This window comes from Manis javanica, chromosome 8 (assembly GCF_040802235.1).
Source record: "Manis javanica isolate MJ-LG chromosome 8, MJ_LKY, whole genome shotgun sequence".
NCBI lineage: Eukaryota > Metazoa > Chordata > Mammalia > Pholidota > Manidae > Manis > Manis javanica.
This window is the reverse complement of record NC_133163.1, coordinates 95,405,960-95,422,879: the sequence shown is the minus strand read 5'-3', so window position 1 is coordinate 95,422,879 and position 16,920 is coordinate 95,405,960. Positions and strand designations below refer to the sequence as shown.

Sequence of the window (16,920 nt, the reverse complement as noted above, 5' to 3'; positions counted from 1 at the left end):
GACAGGTCAAATGTAATATGCAGAGAAACACTAGTAAGACTTCCCAACAGAAAAAAACATAAGTAGGAAAAATGTACTTCAAACTGAAGGATCTAAATAAGTTAGGCAAAAAACTGATATCCAGAAAGTTAAACACTGTATGTATTCATAGCAAAAGGAAAATAAGTTCATTGGATTTCAAGGATCTTGAAATCCAAATGAAGAACAACAAATATAAGAATGCAATAAATACATCAAAACCATTTATCCACCTTTCAATTTTGCTGTTTTCCTTAAATTCCCTATATCCTTTATTTTTGCTAACTGAAAGGGAGTGGGTAAGTAGGAGGTTTAAGTAAAAAAAAAATTGTTAAGACACATATTTTCTATTCCTTTCATTGATCAGGGTGTCCTATATTTAGAATGTGCTAAAATTTGATAAAATCTACTCCTAGTCTGACCTACTTCTCTCACAGGATTTGCTTTCCCATTCCCCTTTCTCTCCATCCTTGTCCAGAAGGAGAAGAAAGCAGGAGGGGGGGGCACAAAAATATCTGAGTGAAAAAGATTTACAGACCAGGGGCTGCAGAGAAAAGGGATGGGAAAAGGGAAGCTATACAGGAGAAAGATGGTATAGCCCATAACATTACACTTCTAGTGGATTAAAGTGTTGAAAATTTGAACACATTCATATAGGTTGATGTGCTTGCAAAATAATAGAGGAAGGAAAGGAACTGAAGGTAGAAAATCAGAGAAGTTGGCATACTAAAGAAAAAGTTTACCATTTTGTCCATGGTTAACCAACCTGAAAAGGTTTCTCAGGCAATTTTAACCACTCTTCTTTTCTTCTGTTTACATTAGAAATATTCTTTCATGTTAGCAAAGTGCTAAAATACTTCCACCCAATGCAACTCTGCTACACTCTCTATCATTCCTTCCTTGCATTATGTAAGAAAAATTTTTTACATGGATTAGTTCACCAACACATTTTTTTAAACTTGCTACCTAGAAGTTTGTGAAATACATGCAGAGGTCAAAGCAATGGCTTTGGAAGTTTTTTAGTAGACTTTATTTTTTAGAGCATTTTTAGGTTCGTAGGAAAATTGAGAGGTTACAGAGATTTCCACAGGCATAGTCTCTCCCATTATCAACATCCCTCACCAGAGTGGTACATATATTATAATTGATGAACCCATACTGACACATCTCCTAAACTCAGCATTTAATTAGCACTCCCTCTTCGTGTTGTATATTCTATGGGACTGGACAAACGTATAATGACAGGTATCTACCACTATAGTATACTGAGTAGTTTCACTGCCCTAAAAATCCTCTGTGCTCTGCCTTTTCATCCCTCTCTCTCCCCTAATCCCTGGCAATCAGTTCTTTTTACTATATAGTTTAGGCTTTTCCAAAATGTCATATATTTGGAATTATACAGACACCTTACCAAAGAAGATATACAGATGGCAAACAAACATGAAAAGATGTTCCACATATGTGTCATCAGAAAATACAAAGGAATTGGCTCCTTTTCAGATTGGCTTCTTTCACTTAGTAATATGCATTCAGGATTCTTCCATGTCTTTTTGTGGCTTGATGGCTCATTTCTTTTTGACATAGAGTAATATTCCATTGTCTGGATGTACCAGCTTTTATCCTTTCACTGCTAAAGGACATCTTGGTTGCTTCCAAGTTTTGGCAATTATGAATAAAGCTGATACATCCAAGTGCAGGTTTTTATGTATACATAAATTTTCAACTCCTTTGGGTAAATATCCAGGAGCAAAACTGCTGAATCCTATGGTAATACCAGAGTATGTTTAGTTTTATAAGAAACCACCATTCCGTCTTCCAAAGTGGCTGTGCCATTTTACATTCTCACCGGCAAAGAATGAGAGTTCTGTTGCTCAATATCCTCAAAAGCATTTGGTATTGTCACTTTTCTGGATTTTGTTCTTCTAATACTTGTGTAGTGGTATCTCGTGGTTGCTTTAATTTGTATTTCCTGATGACACATATGTGGAACATCTTTTCATATATTTGTTTACCATCTATATATCTTCTTTGGTGAGATGTTCAGATCTTTGGCCCATTTTTTAATCAGGTTGTTTGTTTTCCTGCTGAGTTTTAAGAGTTCTTTGTATATTTTGGGCAACAGTCCTTCATCATATAAGTCTTTTTGCAAATAACTTCTCCCAGTCTGTGGCTTGTCTTCTCATTCTCTTGGTAAAACTTTAAAAATGAAAACTTGAAGAGAATGTAGAGGAAAGTGTGTATCCATGAAAAGAGGAGAAAGAAGTCTCCCACAAAGGCACTTAATCAGTTTTGACATTTTTAAGTAGGGGCACCTTTCTGAAGTATTCATCAGTGGAAATAGCAAAGGATTTGATGTCAAAAGACATGTTTCAATCATAGCTAAGGCATTTATTAGCTGTATTAGTTAGGATTTTTTGGTTGCAAGTGAAGAAGCTTAAACCTGCCTAAGCAAAATAAGAAATTTATTAACTCACTGAACTTGAAAATCCAAGAGTTGATTTTGCTTCAGAGATAGCTGTATATATTTGCTCAAATGAAATCAGAAATATCTCTCTCTCTCTCTCTGGTTCTCCTTGGCTTCCCTCTGTATTGACTTCAGTCCAGCAGCTCTCTCTGGAAAATAGCTATTTTTCATGGTCCTTACAGCTGCCAAGTAAAGCCAACTCACTCCTACAATTCATCTATTTCAATCTCTTAAAAAAAACCAAATTACTTGAATCACAGGCCTACCTGTACACCAGTCTCTGCATCCAGGGATCTAGAGGGTCCTGAGAGGCCAGTGTGGGTCACATGTAACAGAGAGACTGAGCCCCTTACTGACAGGCCTGCTAGGAGCCACAGAGAAGCACAGAGTTGTCCCTTAAAGGAAAATCAGAGTCCTGTTAACAAAGGAGGAAGGAAATTGGCCCAACCAAAGCAAAAGGTATCAACACTATCAGTCACAAAATTTTAGACAAGTCACTTAATCTCTTTGAGCCTCTGGTTTTTTCCATCAGCAAAAGAGGCAGGAGGATGGTAATACCAGACCCATTACTTGACATGGTTCTTGTGAGAGTCAAACACTCAATAAAACATATGAAAAGGATCCATAAGCTGTTAAGCACTATGACAAATAATAGCAGCCTCTCAATGCCAGAATAAATACTATTTCTTTTACTAGTGCCTCAGTTACAGATACTCACCAACCTTAATTTTGTTTCTTAAATAAGCTTTAGTTTTAGTCACCCTTCCTTAGAAGGAAAAGAAAAGAATTTTATCACACAGGCTGCCTCATCTTTTGGTCGGGGATGTGGATGAAGAGAGCTCATGCGACAGATCACCTCATGCGTGCTGCCCAGAAAATTCCTGACTAGAGGGATTTCTAGGGGTGGTAGAAACTGCGACTAAGTTAAGTATTAATCCCCAGTTTGGTGACTTGGCCCAGCAGAAGTGACTCCATTTTGAGACTGTGGTTTTCTTTTTATAAAAGACTAAATGACTTAAATGAGTATCAGAGAGCTTGGCAGTTATATGTTTGATCACAGACTCACTTCTTTTGTACAAATAAAAGTTACACCGCAAGTAGTTTTTTAGGGGTGAATTGCCACTGGCTAAGCTGGAAACTGCAGTTCCAGACTTGCAGAGTTAGAAAATCAAGTCTTGAGTACAGAGACCACCACCAACACCCAGGCTTTCTTTACCATCAGTATCACAGTATCACTTTCAAAGTTCTGCTTTCATTGGGGGTGGAAGCTGAAGTGTCTTCCTTTTCTTTTTTTTTTTTTTTAGCATTATAATGTCTGGCTCATGATTTGATTATTGTAAATGAATATTTATAATAGTAAATGGTAATCATTTGAGATATCATCAGTGCTTTTGGACTATCAGTAAAATTAGAGGAGAAATTTGTATTCATTCAAGCAATTTTACATCTTAAAATTATTTTTTCATATGTGTACAATGGTTCAAAAGACAATGATTTTTCCACCTCGTGATTTTCACAAAATTCATTCGTTAATCTTAGCTTGTAGATATCAAAGTGGCTACTAAGCATTATTGTTTTATTTTCTGTGATGCCAAAAGTTCGAATTTAATGACTATAGACAGCATACATTATTCTAGTGCTCGGCTTTCCTTCTCAGATAGATTTATTTCAATTAACTAGGATATATTAATCATGCTTCATCCAGAATTGCTTAAAGTACTGTATGCATTAGCTTTCCAAAATAGTCCTTAAAATGTTCTCTTCGAAGTGTTTCTGTTGCTAAATGTGAATAATTTCCAAAGATTTTCCAGACCAGATGGTGAGATGATATATAAAAATTGAGTATCTTTGCAATGTGATGAGGTCTACAATACAGAAAGTTTCAGAGTCTCCAACTCCTTTTTCAGTTTAAAAATTCCAGTGGATGTCATTATTTTTAAATTGTTGCCCTTACTCTTTGGCACGTTTCTTGTCAACATCTTTTGACGTATTTTATTAAAGTGCTGTCTTTGAAATTAAGTATTCACGTGCCTTCATCTTAAAGTATTTTTTTCTAAACTGCTCATTTAATTTACTAAATAAAAAAGCACATTTAAAAGCATTAATTTTTATTAACAGCTGTTAAAAACAAGACATCAAGCCCTAAATGGAGTTACTTATGCTGAGCTTCACACCACCAAACCCCAAACCAAGACTTAATTACACTTTCAGCCCTCCCAGAAACGGAATCTTAAACCAGTCAGTCAGGACTCACTTGATTAGCACTAATTAGCTACTCTGCATGACAGACCCCAACCATCCCTTAAAGGGAAGTAACTTCAATGAGCAACCCACTTTTTTGCCAGTACAACTTCTTGTTCCTGCTCCCTCTTGCCTATAAAAGTCTTTCACTTTGTACAGCAACTCAGGACTTCTTTTTGTTTGCTAGAGTGGGTGCTGATTCAAATCAATTTTTGTTCAAATAAACTTTAAAGTTTTAATATGCCTCAGTTTGTCTTTTAACCCAGATAAAGATTTCAAAATATCATTTTTCCTTTTGACATTCTGGGAAAGTCTCTATTATGTGTTTCCAGGTGGGGGAAATAGACTAATTTACTTAAAGAGATAAATATGATCTGTCTCTATTTCATCATAAACCTAGTAGAACTAATTCCTTAATGTCAGTGACTACTGCAGGATCTTGTTAGCCCCGGTTGCCCTCAGACCCATTCTTACCCTTTCCCTGCTCTGCTCTGTGTTGCAGAGGCCTGTGCTCCCTGCTGCCTGTGTCAGCTGGCTGCCAGGTGGGTTTGGTCAGTGGGAGCCTCCGGTACAGACTGGAGGCTGCGGGACTGGAAGGCCACGTCCGTCCCTCCTCTCTGCCTCAGGAGGCAGCAGGAGCAGTGATGGCTCCCCACTGGCATCCCGCTGTGATACCAGCCTTGGCAGCTGTGTCAGTCAGAGTCCAGTGAGAAGAGAGAACCCACACGCTAATGGGAGTGAGGAAGTTTTAAAATAATGACCCAACGTAACAGATATTAGAATACTACAGGGATGGCCAGAAAGAAATAAAGAGAATCTAAAAAACAATACAGGAACAGCAGGTAAAAGGAGCAATTACAACACTGAGGCTGAGACAGAGCACCCAAGTACAACCCTCCCAACCCCACGCAGACTAAGACCTAGATCTTGCTGAACAGAAAAACCAAGGCTCACTAGACAGTGGAGAAACTGGCTGAGGTCCTGAGGGAAGCAGGCTACAGGGAGATGCCTCACCTGGTAACTCAGGGCAAAACCACTCTGGGGAATGCCGCAGAAACTGCGTGCAGGAGGCACTGTGTGCTGCGAGGGAATGCTGCGGGGGGCCAGGCATGGCAGAAGCAGCACAAGCCGCAGGAGACTGGTGAGAGAAGCACATGGGAATCGGGAAGAGAGATGGAAAAAAACCTGCAATGTCTCTCCAGCGCCTTCTACTGACAAAGCTTCCTATCGTGCCAACTGACAAAGGAGAAATGGAGGGATAAGTACTTACAGGCCCTGTATTAGTTTACTATTGCTGCATAATATATTACCACAAACTTAGTAACTTAACACAAATTTATTATCTCTCACCTTCTGTGAGCAGGCATCTGGTACGTTTTGCCTTGGTCCCCTGCTCAGGGTCTCTACAAGGCTGAAATCAAGGTGTCAGCTGCTGCATCCTCATCTGGAGGCTCAAGGAGGACATGATCCACTTCAAAGCTCATTCAGGTTGTTGGCTGAATTTAATTCCTGGCAGGTCTAGGACTGAAGTCCTTGTTTTCTTGTTGATTGTCAACTAGGGACCACTCTCAACAACTAGAGGCCACTCTTACTATGTGGCCACCTCCATAGCCCCTTTGAAACTTTGAATTTCTTCTCTCAGGAGGAGTACTGTCCCTTTTAAGGGATCACCTGATTAGGACACGCCAACCCAAGAAAATAACCCTTTTGATTAATTCAAAGTCAATTGATTTGAGACTTCATTTACATTTGCCCAAGTCCTTCACCTTTGTCATCTGTTGTAACCTAATTATGGGAGTGAAATCCATCATATTCACAGTCCCACCCAAATTTAAGAGTAAGGGATTTTACAGGATGTACACCAAGGAGGTGGGAATATTGGGGGCCATCTCAGAATTATGCTTCCAGGCCATGAAGGATGGACATGGAGTGAAGAGGCAATAAATTGACAACTGGTGTACCAGGAACCCCACTGCTGAGTTCCAGAAACACCACCTCCTACCTGCCTTTGCTAGTCTCTGGATCACCTCAGCATCCCCTGTTTATTTGTTGGTTGTTTCATCACTGATATGTTACAACTTCCTATACTAAATTTTTTGTTTCAAGTACTTAGAATAATTGCTTTTTCCCTAATTAGATCCTTATTAAGACAAAATTTTGCTAGTGTCTTTTCACACACATAACTTTAGGTAAAACCATAGAAGTGACAAAATTTATAAATGGAACTGGGGTCTGGACTGCCTGCCTGTACAGTTTACTTGTACCCTCTGACCCTGCTTATACCCAGTCCAGATGTACCACTTCCAACTTACAATGGTTTGCTGTTAGGCCCATCTGACCTTATGACTTGGCGAGTCATTCAGAACCCATTTCCTAGCAAATCTAGCCACAGGGATACATGATGTTGAATAATCAGATGCACCAATTCTGTTAGGGTCCAGTAGCACTTTAGGGGGTGATTTTCTAAAGGTCTCTGGGTTTTGTGCAGATGACAGGCCTTGTTCCAGAACCTGGAATCTATGGGTTGATGCTTATACTGGAGCTTGCCATAGACTGACTGCACAAAGGCATCTTTTCCCATTATTAGTACCTCCAACATCATAAGGTTTTCCAGATTTTAAGTTCCAGGCAACAGTGCTGCTTACACCATGGGCTCTAGGAAGCCTCCCAGGTTAATCAGTAAATGTGGACTATGGAATATGCTGCCTCAAGAACCCAAAGAAGTCAATGAGGTGTTGTGCTTCCTTCTTAGTGGTGGGTGGTAGAATTGCTATAATTGTCCTTCACATTAGAGGGGAATGTCACGGCGTCCCCACACCACTAGACCTCCACAAACTTCACTGATGTTGTAGGCCACTGAATCTTTATAGGGTTTATCTCCTACCCACAGGAGCACATTATCTTCCGAAGTTCATCAATATATTTATGACTTCTTGCTCATCAGTCTAATGAAGCCATAAATAGAGCAGACCAATGGGATATTCTGCATCTCCAGGTGGTCCAGGTCCTTTTGAATTATGTCAGAGAATGGAGAGTTGACATAGCCCTAGGACAACAATATAAATGTATACTGCTGCATCAATCCCACAGGAAAGCAAACTGCTTCTTACCAGGATGGAAAAGAATGCATTCATCATATCAACAGTCTGCACCTGAGACCATGTTCATCTTCTTTGACAAGGACACATCTGACACAGCAGGCTTCACCCATTGAGCTCTGGGTCTGAAAAACTGACGCAGATACAGAAACTGGGCAAGGAATCTTGACTTTATTTGGATGACTTCTCTCAGCCTCCTGATCATCCATTACTGATTTATTTTACAGATTGAACAATACCCGAAGGTCCTATTGGTTGTGTACTCATCTTGCCCCTAGACACTTGATCTCCTCACCATCTTCAAAGCTCCGTGTCAGTCTCCTCTGATAGCCACTCTATACGTTCTTATCATAATAGCTGCAACTACCTTGCTTCTGATGGTTTTAGTCCTACCACTTGGCCTCTGTTACTTTAGGATCCTGTCATCCCCATGGCTATCAGGGAACTCAGTCTTCTAACAGCATAGCTTACTTCTGTAGTCTTGGCCAAGAGAAGATAGTCACCAATGAGTTTCTCAATGACTCCGGTGCTCCTTTTACCAGCACATTCCTTATCACTTTAGTAAATGGAGTACCATCTGGATTCTTCTGCAGAACATAGTCAGCAGGTGGGTTTTCAGACTTATATAATATACCCACTCTAAAATACACGTATCTCTAAGCCTTTTAATCCTTCACCGTCCACGAAAGCAGTGTACATTTTCTATTTCACTTTTCGAAGCTTCTTCAAAAGCCATTCCTGCAGTAAGTTAACACTCTTTCCCAGGATGTTAAATCCTGTGTTATAGAGAATGTTTTTATATCCATAAATTCTTCCTTAGCCAACATTATATCTCACCCCCATTAACCCAACATCATTAACCTCCCGTCCCCTATATACTCTCCTAGCTCCTGCCAATACATGGTGGCTAGATCCTGCAGCTCCTTTAGCATATGGTCCGTTTCCTCCCTTAGCAGCTAAGGAAAGTGCTTGATGATATTTACTTGGCCTTTTAATTAGTCTGGTGGCCAAGACAGGACATGGAGGTTGATTATTGGAAGCAGGTATATGTGGTCTTACAAGGTAAAGTTCCCTACGGCATCTTCAAGCAGAGGATCACTGGCGTTTAACAGGAAGGAAAGGGCTACTTCTTCAGGCCCAGAGGGTTGAGGGCAATCCAAGGATTCAAGATTTTCAAGTTCTTCAACCCAGATGAGATATCCCCACCTCAAGTTTCAGGGTCCCAAACTTGACACAGCTGAGAATTCACTCTTCTATGGGTTTTGCTAGTATTACAAAGTCCTGGGCCTTATCTTCAACTTTTGCTGCCATCTGGCTGCAGGATTTGAGAGTCTACTTATATGCTGCCAAGGAGGTCCTCCGGCTTTCACATTTCATCTTGAATTGGAGCTTAATGGCCCTCAAAATTTTATTATTTCTCCAGTGCTTCAATAGCATACATCAAGGGGTATTTTAATTCCATAGTCCTTATAATTACTACTTTTTCCAAAGACTTGAGTTACACCTTGCAGTGCATCCCTCCCACTACAGCCTGATTCCAGTTCACCACCAGTGAAATTTTTAGCAACTGCACAGCTGCAGCATGCCAGGCACTATCAATATTCCACCTGCTACCAACGGGCTTCTCATTGCTAGCCAGCCAGTGGGCTGTCGCTGCTAGGACAGCATAGGCACCAACCTTCCTAGATGGGATTCCCCAGGAAATAGTTCCTAGATGGGATTCCCCAGAAAACAGTACTTTCAGGAACAATACCTCTAAGAAGCAAAGTAGGATTGGGTAAAAGGACATGAATTGAGCTGCTTAGGAGTTGCATCAGAGGTGCTTCACCTGATCCTGTGGGGAGCTCTAGAGCTACAAATGATTATTTCAGATGTCTCAAGTAGAGGCAAGGGGCTGAGCTTTTGTATACCTACAGCAGTTAATCATTAATCATACGATCATCCTAGGAAGAGGTGAAAACTTGGGCAAGTTAGCACCCATTAGCAAGGAGTTCGGTTATGTGAACCATCAGCAGTCAGCACACCCAGCAGCTAGGAGAATTCTTGCCTCCTTCCTGAAGGCAGGACCAGGAAAGCACACCACAACATCTACTATAGTTTCTGCTCGTACCCCACAGATTCACGAGCCAAGAGAAAAGGAGATATATTGAAGCAGTCCAAGAATGATTAGATAACTCATGTTCTTGAAAGGATTTTCAAGAGACAGGAATGCAGGGGAAATGATGAGCTAATAATGAAAGAATAATTTTGACATTACAAGGAGGTAAACTGAGGTTATTTATGACTTTCTTGACACCCAAGGTCACACCTCTCTCTGAGTCTCTTCCTACAGTTTCTTTCACTGACTCCTTTTCTGCCATCTTCCTTCCTCACACCCCTAAAGAAGTGTGGCCTGTATTTCCTCCTCAGCCCTCTTCTTACTCTGCGCCTTTCTCCTTGTCCCTTAGGTGTGGATGATATACCCAGATCTACATCTCCAGCTCTTCTCTTTCAATGCCCAAGTTTTCACCTCTTCCCAGAGGATGCTTGTATGATTAATTTGACTACTCCAGGTGCCATATATAAGTGGAATCATGCACTATTTGTTTGTAATTATTTCACTTAACATCTTCAAAATCTATCAGTGTTGTAGCATGTGTCAGAATTTCCTTCATTTTAAAGGCATAACTCCTGAATCTAATTTCCTGCTACCTGCTGGCCATCTGTTCCATCCCACCTCAAATTTAACATGTCCAAAACCAAATTCTTTAAAATAATGCTCAAGGGCCATCACAACTCAGTCCCTATATAATTAGGCTATTCCTCCTCTACATTCAATGATACTTTACTTTTCTGCTGGTTATTTTCTGGATACATGTACATTTTTATGTATTGTGTCCTTTTACCCAATCCTACTTTGCTTCTTACAGGTATTGTTCCTGAAAGTACCCTCCAGTAAGCTTACACATTCTGCCTGGATGCCCTATTTATCCTTTTCCATTTATCAAAATTCAACTCACTGTCCAAATCCCAAATTGCAAATCACCTTATTTCAGACATCTTTTCTAATACCACAACCCGTATTCATCTCTTCCACCAGGCTTTGTTTATATCTCCAAAAAAGTAGTTATCAGAGTCTACCCTGTATTACAGTTGAGTTTGTATCTGTCTCTCGCTAGGTTGTAACTCCCTCAGGACTTGCACTGTCAAGCCGTTTCACTCATCTTTAGACAGTCATTCATTCATTGCATAGCTCAGTCTCTTGCCTATGGTAGGATTTACACTAGTTAGAGCACATATTCAGCTGTGGTGACAAAGACCCAGGTAATAGAGGCTCGTACAAAATAGAAGTCTCTCTCTCACACAGAGGGACACAGGATCCTTGTAGCTTGTAGCTCTGTCAACACTTGATGGCCTCAACTGTATGTCCCAGAGAGCCCCACCATGTCTACATGTCAGGCAGTAGGGTGGAGAAGAAGGGTTGGAGAGAGAGGGCACCCTCTCCATGCCAAGAACTGGAATTAGGTACTCGCTTCCACTCAGATCCCACTAGGCAGAATTTAACCACATGCCACACTTAGCTGTGGGTAAAGGGGGAACTATAGTCTTTCACAGAACAGACATGTATGCAAGTAAATCATTGGGAAGAAGGAGAGAATGGACGTTGCAAAGAAGTAGCAGTCTTGCTACAGAATCAGCGGATGCCTGCTTTTAAAAATAACATTTAAAAACATTCGTTTCACATCCAGAAGTATGCTAACAGATTGGGAAAGAGGAAAGATAAAAAAGAAAAATGTAGGCATGACTGCCGCAAGATAATTGCTCAGTGGGGAAGAGAAGAGAGAATGAAAGAGAAGGTAAAGAGCGAATTACTGTGCCCCCCTTCAGCTGGCTGTATCCCTAGGTGCTCCTGGCTGGCTAGGGTCCAATTCTTCCTCACTAGGTGGCCTTTCCTCCCTCAGCAGGGAATCCTTCAAAGTCACTTGGGCCTTATAATGGGATTCACATTTCAGACTTGGGTCAGAAATAAGAAACAACTCAGGATTATCACAGCCAATAATGATTCCAAGTAACAAATAACTAGGTATCTCATCTATTAAGAGTTATTTATCTTTCAAATACTCTTTTCCCAAAACCATCTACAGCAGCTGTGTTTTCCCTTCTATTTAAGGAAGGAAGAAGATGAAATGACAAGAAGGGCCCACAGAAAATACTTAAGGGGAAATTGCTAGCCCTCCCTGCTTATACCATCTTCTCTGTATTAACCAAATTTAAAGGCTAGATTTATTTGTGGGACTAGGGAATATCCAATGTCCCTACCATAATTTATTCACTCTCTCTCTTTCCTTCCTCCATCTCTCTTGTGCTATTAATAAATTGGTAGCCCTGACTGTTATTAAAGTTATACATATTTAAAAGGAGGCATACCACAAAACTGGAAACAACTCAAGTGTCTACCAAGAAGAGAACAGATAAACAAACTGGAGCCACACAACAGGATACTATGAAACATTAAAAGGATCAGATTGCTGATACACACAACATGGAAAAAGCTCAAATGCATTATGTCAAACTAAAGAAGACAGACACAGAAGAGTACAGATTATATGATTTCATATATATGACGCTCTAGAACACAAAACCCATTGACAGTAATAGAAATGGTTGTCTGAGCTTGAAGGGAAAGGAGTGGACTAATCAGAGGCACAAGTTAATTTTGGCTTTTACTTTTATTTTATATTGTGGTAAAATGCACATAACATCAAATTTACTATTTAAACCAATTTTAAGTGTACAGTTCAGTGGCATTAAGTACACTCATATTGTTGTGCAACCATCACCATCTTCATCTCCAGGATGTTCTCATCTTCCCCAATGGAAACTCTGTACTCACTAAACATTAACTCACCATCCCCTCTCCCCCTAGTCCCTGATAACTACCATTGTACTTTCTATCTGTATGAATTTGACTACTCCAGGTGCCATATATAAGTGGAATCATGCACTCTTTGTCTGTAATTATTTCACTTAACATCTTCAAAATCTGTCTGTGTTGTAGCATGTGTCAGAATTTCTTCATTTTAAAGGCATAATTATATTCCACTGCATGTATATCCCACATTTTATTTATCTACTCATCTGCTGATGGACATTTGGTTGCTTCCACCTTTTTGCTCTTGTGAATAATGTTACTATGAATATGGGTGTACAAATATTTGTTCAAGTCCCTTTCACTTCTTTTGGGTATATATCCAGAAGTTGAATGGCTGGATCACATGGTAATTCTATGTTTAATTTTCTGAGTAATGGCCACGGCATTTTCCATGCCAGCTGCAAAATTTTACATTCCTACTAGCAACGCACAGAATTCTCTATATCCTTGCCTATGCTTGTCCTTTTCTGTTTTTTTTTTTAATAGCCAACCTAATGAATGTGAAATGGTATCTCATTGTTAACATTTGCATTTCCCTAATGGTTAATGATGATGAGCATCTTTTCATTCATTTATTGGCTATTTATGTATCTTCTTTGGAAAAATATCTATTCAAGTCCTTTTCAATCAGATTGTTTTTTGTTGTTGAGTTGGAGTTCTTTACATACTCTGGACATCAGTCCCTTATTTAGCAAATTATTTTCTCCCATTCCATGAGTTGCTATTTGACTGTATTGATGGTGTCCCTTGATGCACAAGTTCCAAATTTATGAAGTAGAACTTACCCATTTTTTCTTCTGTTGCCTATGCTTTTAGGGTCATATCCAGGAAATCATTGCCAAATACAATACCATGAAGCTTTTCCCCTATGTTTTATCTATGAATTTTACAGTTTTAACTCTTATATTTAGGTCTTTGATCCATATTGACTTTATTTTTGTATATAATATCAGGTAAGGGTCCAGCTTCATTTTTTTTTACAAATACTTACCCAGTTTTCCCAAACCACTTGTTAAAAAGACTGCCCTTTCCCCCACTGAATAGTCTAGGCACTCTTGTTGAAAATCATTTGACATATATGTGAAGATTTATTTCTGAGCTCTATTCTATTCCATTGGTTTGTATGTCTGTCTTAATACCAGATCACACTGTTTTGATTTCTGTAGCTTTGTAGTAAGTTTTGAAATTGGGAATTATGAGATCTCCAACTTTGTTCTTCTTTTCCAAGATTGTTTTGCCTATTAAGGGTCCCTTGAGATTCCATATGAATTTTAGGATGGATTTTTCTACATCTGTTAAAAAATGTTGATAATTTGATATTGAACATATTGATTCTGTAGATCACTTTGGGTGGTGTTTTGTGTACTTAAAATGAGTGTATTTTATTACATGTCAATTATACTTCAATAAACTGATTGAAAACTTTTAAAAAGAGTGGGTGCTAGTGAAGGTTGCTCCAGTGGACACAGGAAAAAAAAGGCCTCAAGAAAAGCCTGTTGTAGCCAAAGCACCCAGAAAGGAGTAGCCCAGAGAGCCCAAAAGCTGTGAGAAAGAGTGACCACAGCTGTGGGCAGTCATGGTCTTCTGAATAGGCAGTGGTTTACATTCCCATCCCCACCCAACCTCAACTCACATGTACCTCAGCTATTTTTATTTGATTGCTGTTTCATTCCTTTGGTTCTTGAAGATTTCTTCCTCAAATGAAAATACCTATTGGAAGCATTCAGCTCCCATTAATTAACAATGTAGCTACCAATTAAGCCAGTATGTAAAAGCCAAATCCTAAAGGAAATGGGTCTGGTGGTCAGTTTTATATGTCAACTTAGCTAGACTATAGTCCTAATTATTCAATCAAACATGAATTAAGTGTTATGTGATGGCATTTTGTAGATGTGAATTAAATCCATAATCAGTTGACTTTAAGTAAGACAGACTATCCTAGATAATGTGGGTGGGCCAGAGTCAATCAGGTAAGAGCACAACTGGAGCTTCTCTGAAGAAGAAATTCTGCAGTAGATAACAGCTTTGGCTGCTGCTTGAGAGTCTCAGTCTGCCCTTCCTGGTGGCCTGCCCTAGCAGTGTGCCTTGCCAGTCATGATCTTATGGGCCAGTTCCACACAATAAGTCTCAGTCTATCTCCCCTACTGGTTCTGTGTCTTGGTGGAACTATGACCGAGGGCTGGGGGTGGGCAGGGCAAGATCTGCAGAGGAACAAAGAGAGAGGAGCAGGCAGCAAAGAGAGTGATGACAAGAAAGTGGATTTGACCAGGCTGTGCAAGGCATGCTTTACCTGGGAAAATAAAAGGCAGGCCAGAAAAGATGGGAACCAGAGGACACTGAAAGTTCAGAGTAAAGAAAGGTAGAAAAGGTGGGGAGACTGCCCTGCAAACTCACTCTTCTTCAGCAGCTTTGATTACTGGCAGCAGTGGGGGTGGACAGGGAGTACTGACTTCCTAATGAACCCTCATACCTGCAGATTACATACCTGACTTCCTAATGAACCCTGCATACCTGCAGATTGCAAAAGAAGCTCTTTTGCTTCTTTGTGCATTTCTATTCTTTACTGTAACCAGAAAGGCAAATGTGTATCTTTGCAACTAATGCTTTCAGATTCATCTGCAAAGTCAAATGCACTTGAAAAAAAAAAAAGAACAGAGGAATTGGGTTCCTTTTTGTTTTTTACACTCCTTAGTTGGGTTGCTTTTATCTCTAGGGTATCCTTTCCAAATACCATGAATGATACTTGCAAATTCTCCAGAAACTAGTAGGTAATCTAAACTAAGTGTGTATTTTAATAACTCAACCACAAGAATATAATCTAAGGTAGGATACTTGAAAAAAATACACTTGAATAAGCAAGTTAGTAAAAAGATAGCAACATATATAAGGTTTGAAAGAAAGAAGAAAATGACCCTTGATTGTGACAGCCTTCAAGGGACTCTAAGAAGGCAACTACATGAGCATGATAAAAATCAGGAACAGATGAAAACATCCAAAACTGGACAGACTTTAAAACTATACCAAAAATTAAAGGAATTTGGATGAGAAATATAAAAAATCAGCTAGTAGGCTAGAATTTTTCACATAGAAATTACATAAAAAAGAAATAAGTTAAAATAAATTAGAAAATCTTTGTAGTAACAATTTCTTCTGAAAGGAACAAACTACTAATATACACAATAATTTTGGATGAGTCTCAAAAACATTATACTGGTGAAAAAAAGCCTATGTTTAACAGTATATATTGTGTGATTCCTTTTATATAAAGTTCTAGAACAGAGAAGGCCAATCTATGTGGTAAACTAATCAAAATAGTGGTTAGTTCTTGGGGGTAAAGAAGGATCAATTGGAATGGGCAAGAAGGAACTTCCCAGGGCAATTACTGTATTAGTCATCAGGAAAATAAAAGTTAAATCAAGTTAGAACTACAATGAATTATTCCAATGAAAACTATGCCCAAGGGTAGGCATATAGATCAATGGAAAAGAACTGAGAGTCTAGAAATAAACCCATGCATTTTAGGCCAATTTATTTTCCACAAAAGGACCAAGACAATTCATGGGAAGAGAAAAGCCTTTTCCACAAATGATTCTGGGACATCTGGATATCCAACTGCAAAAGAATCAGTTTGGACCCTTCCCTCACACCATATACAAAAATTAATTCAAAGTGGAATATAGACCTATATGTAAAAGCTAAAGCTATAAAGCTATTAGAAGGAAACATAAGTAATTATTTATGACTTTAGATTAGGCAGTGATTTCTTAGATATGACACTAAAAACACAAGCGAAAAAAAAGATAAAAGATAAATAGGAATTCATCAAAATTATGTGAAAAAAAACGTGACAATACCAAGTGTTGATGAGTATGAAGAGTAATCTCTCATATTTTCTTAATGGAGATATAAAATGGTATAAGTACTTTTGAAAACTGGCAGTTTCTAATCAAGTTGAACATATACCAATCCCATAACCGAGTAATTCCACTCCTAGGTATTTACCTAACAAAAATGACAAATACATGTGAATATTCTTATAAAATTCTTTTTTGTCAAGAATGTTGTTGGCTCAGTAGCCCCAATGCAAGGAAATTCCTCAGCAAGGTGACAGCAAGGAAGTTCTGGAGCTGCCTGTTTGGGGGCAAAGTTAAAGGTAAGGGTCCTTCTATGGAAATCTTTATGTTTAC

General features: G+C 39.1%; 1 long non-coding RNA gene across 1 annotated transcript in view; it reads right to left on the bottom strand.

Annotated features, from left to right (window-relative positions):
- Positions 1-60: 60 nt before the first annotated feature.
- Positions 61-16,920, bottom strand: part of LOC118973112 (uncharacterized) — an 89,108-nt gene continuing 72,248 nt past the window's right edge. The window contains exon 6 of the long non-coding RNA XR_012120684.1: positions 61-2,877. This is a non-coding gene — a long non-coding RNA (uncharacterized lncRNA). The remainder of the gene's footprint in view (positions 2,878-16,920) is intronic.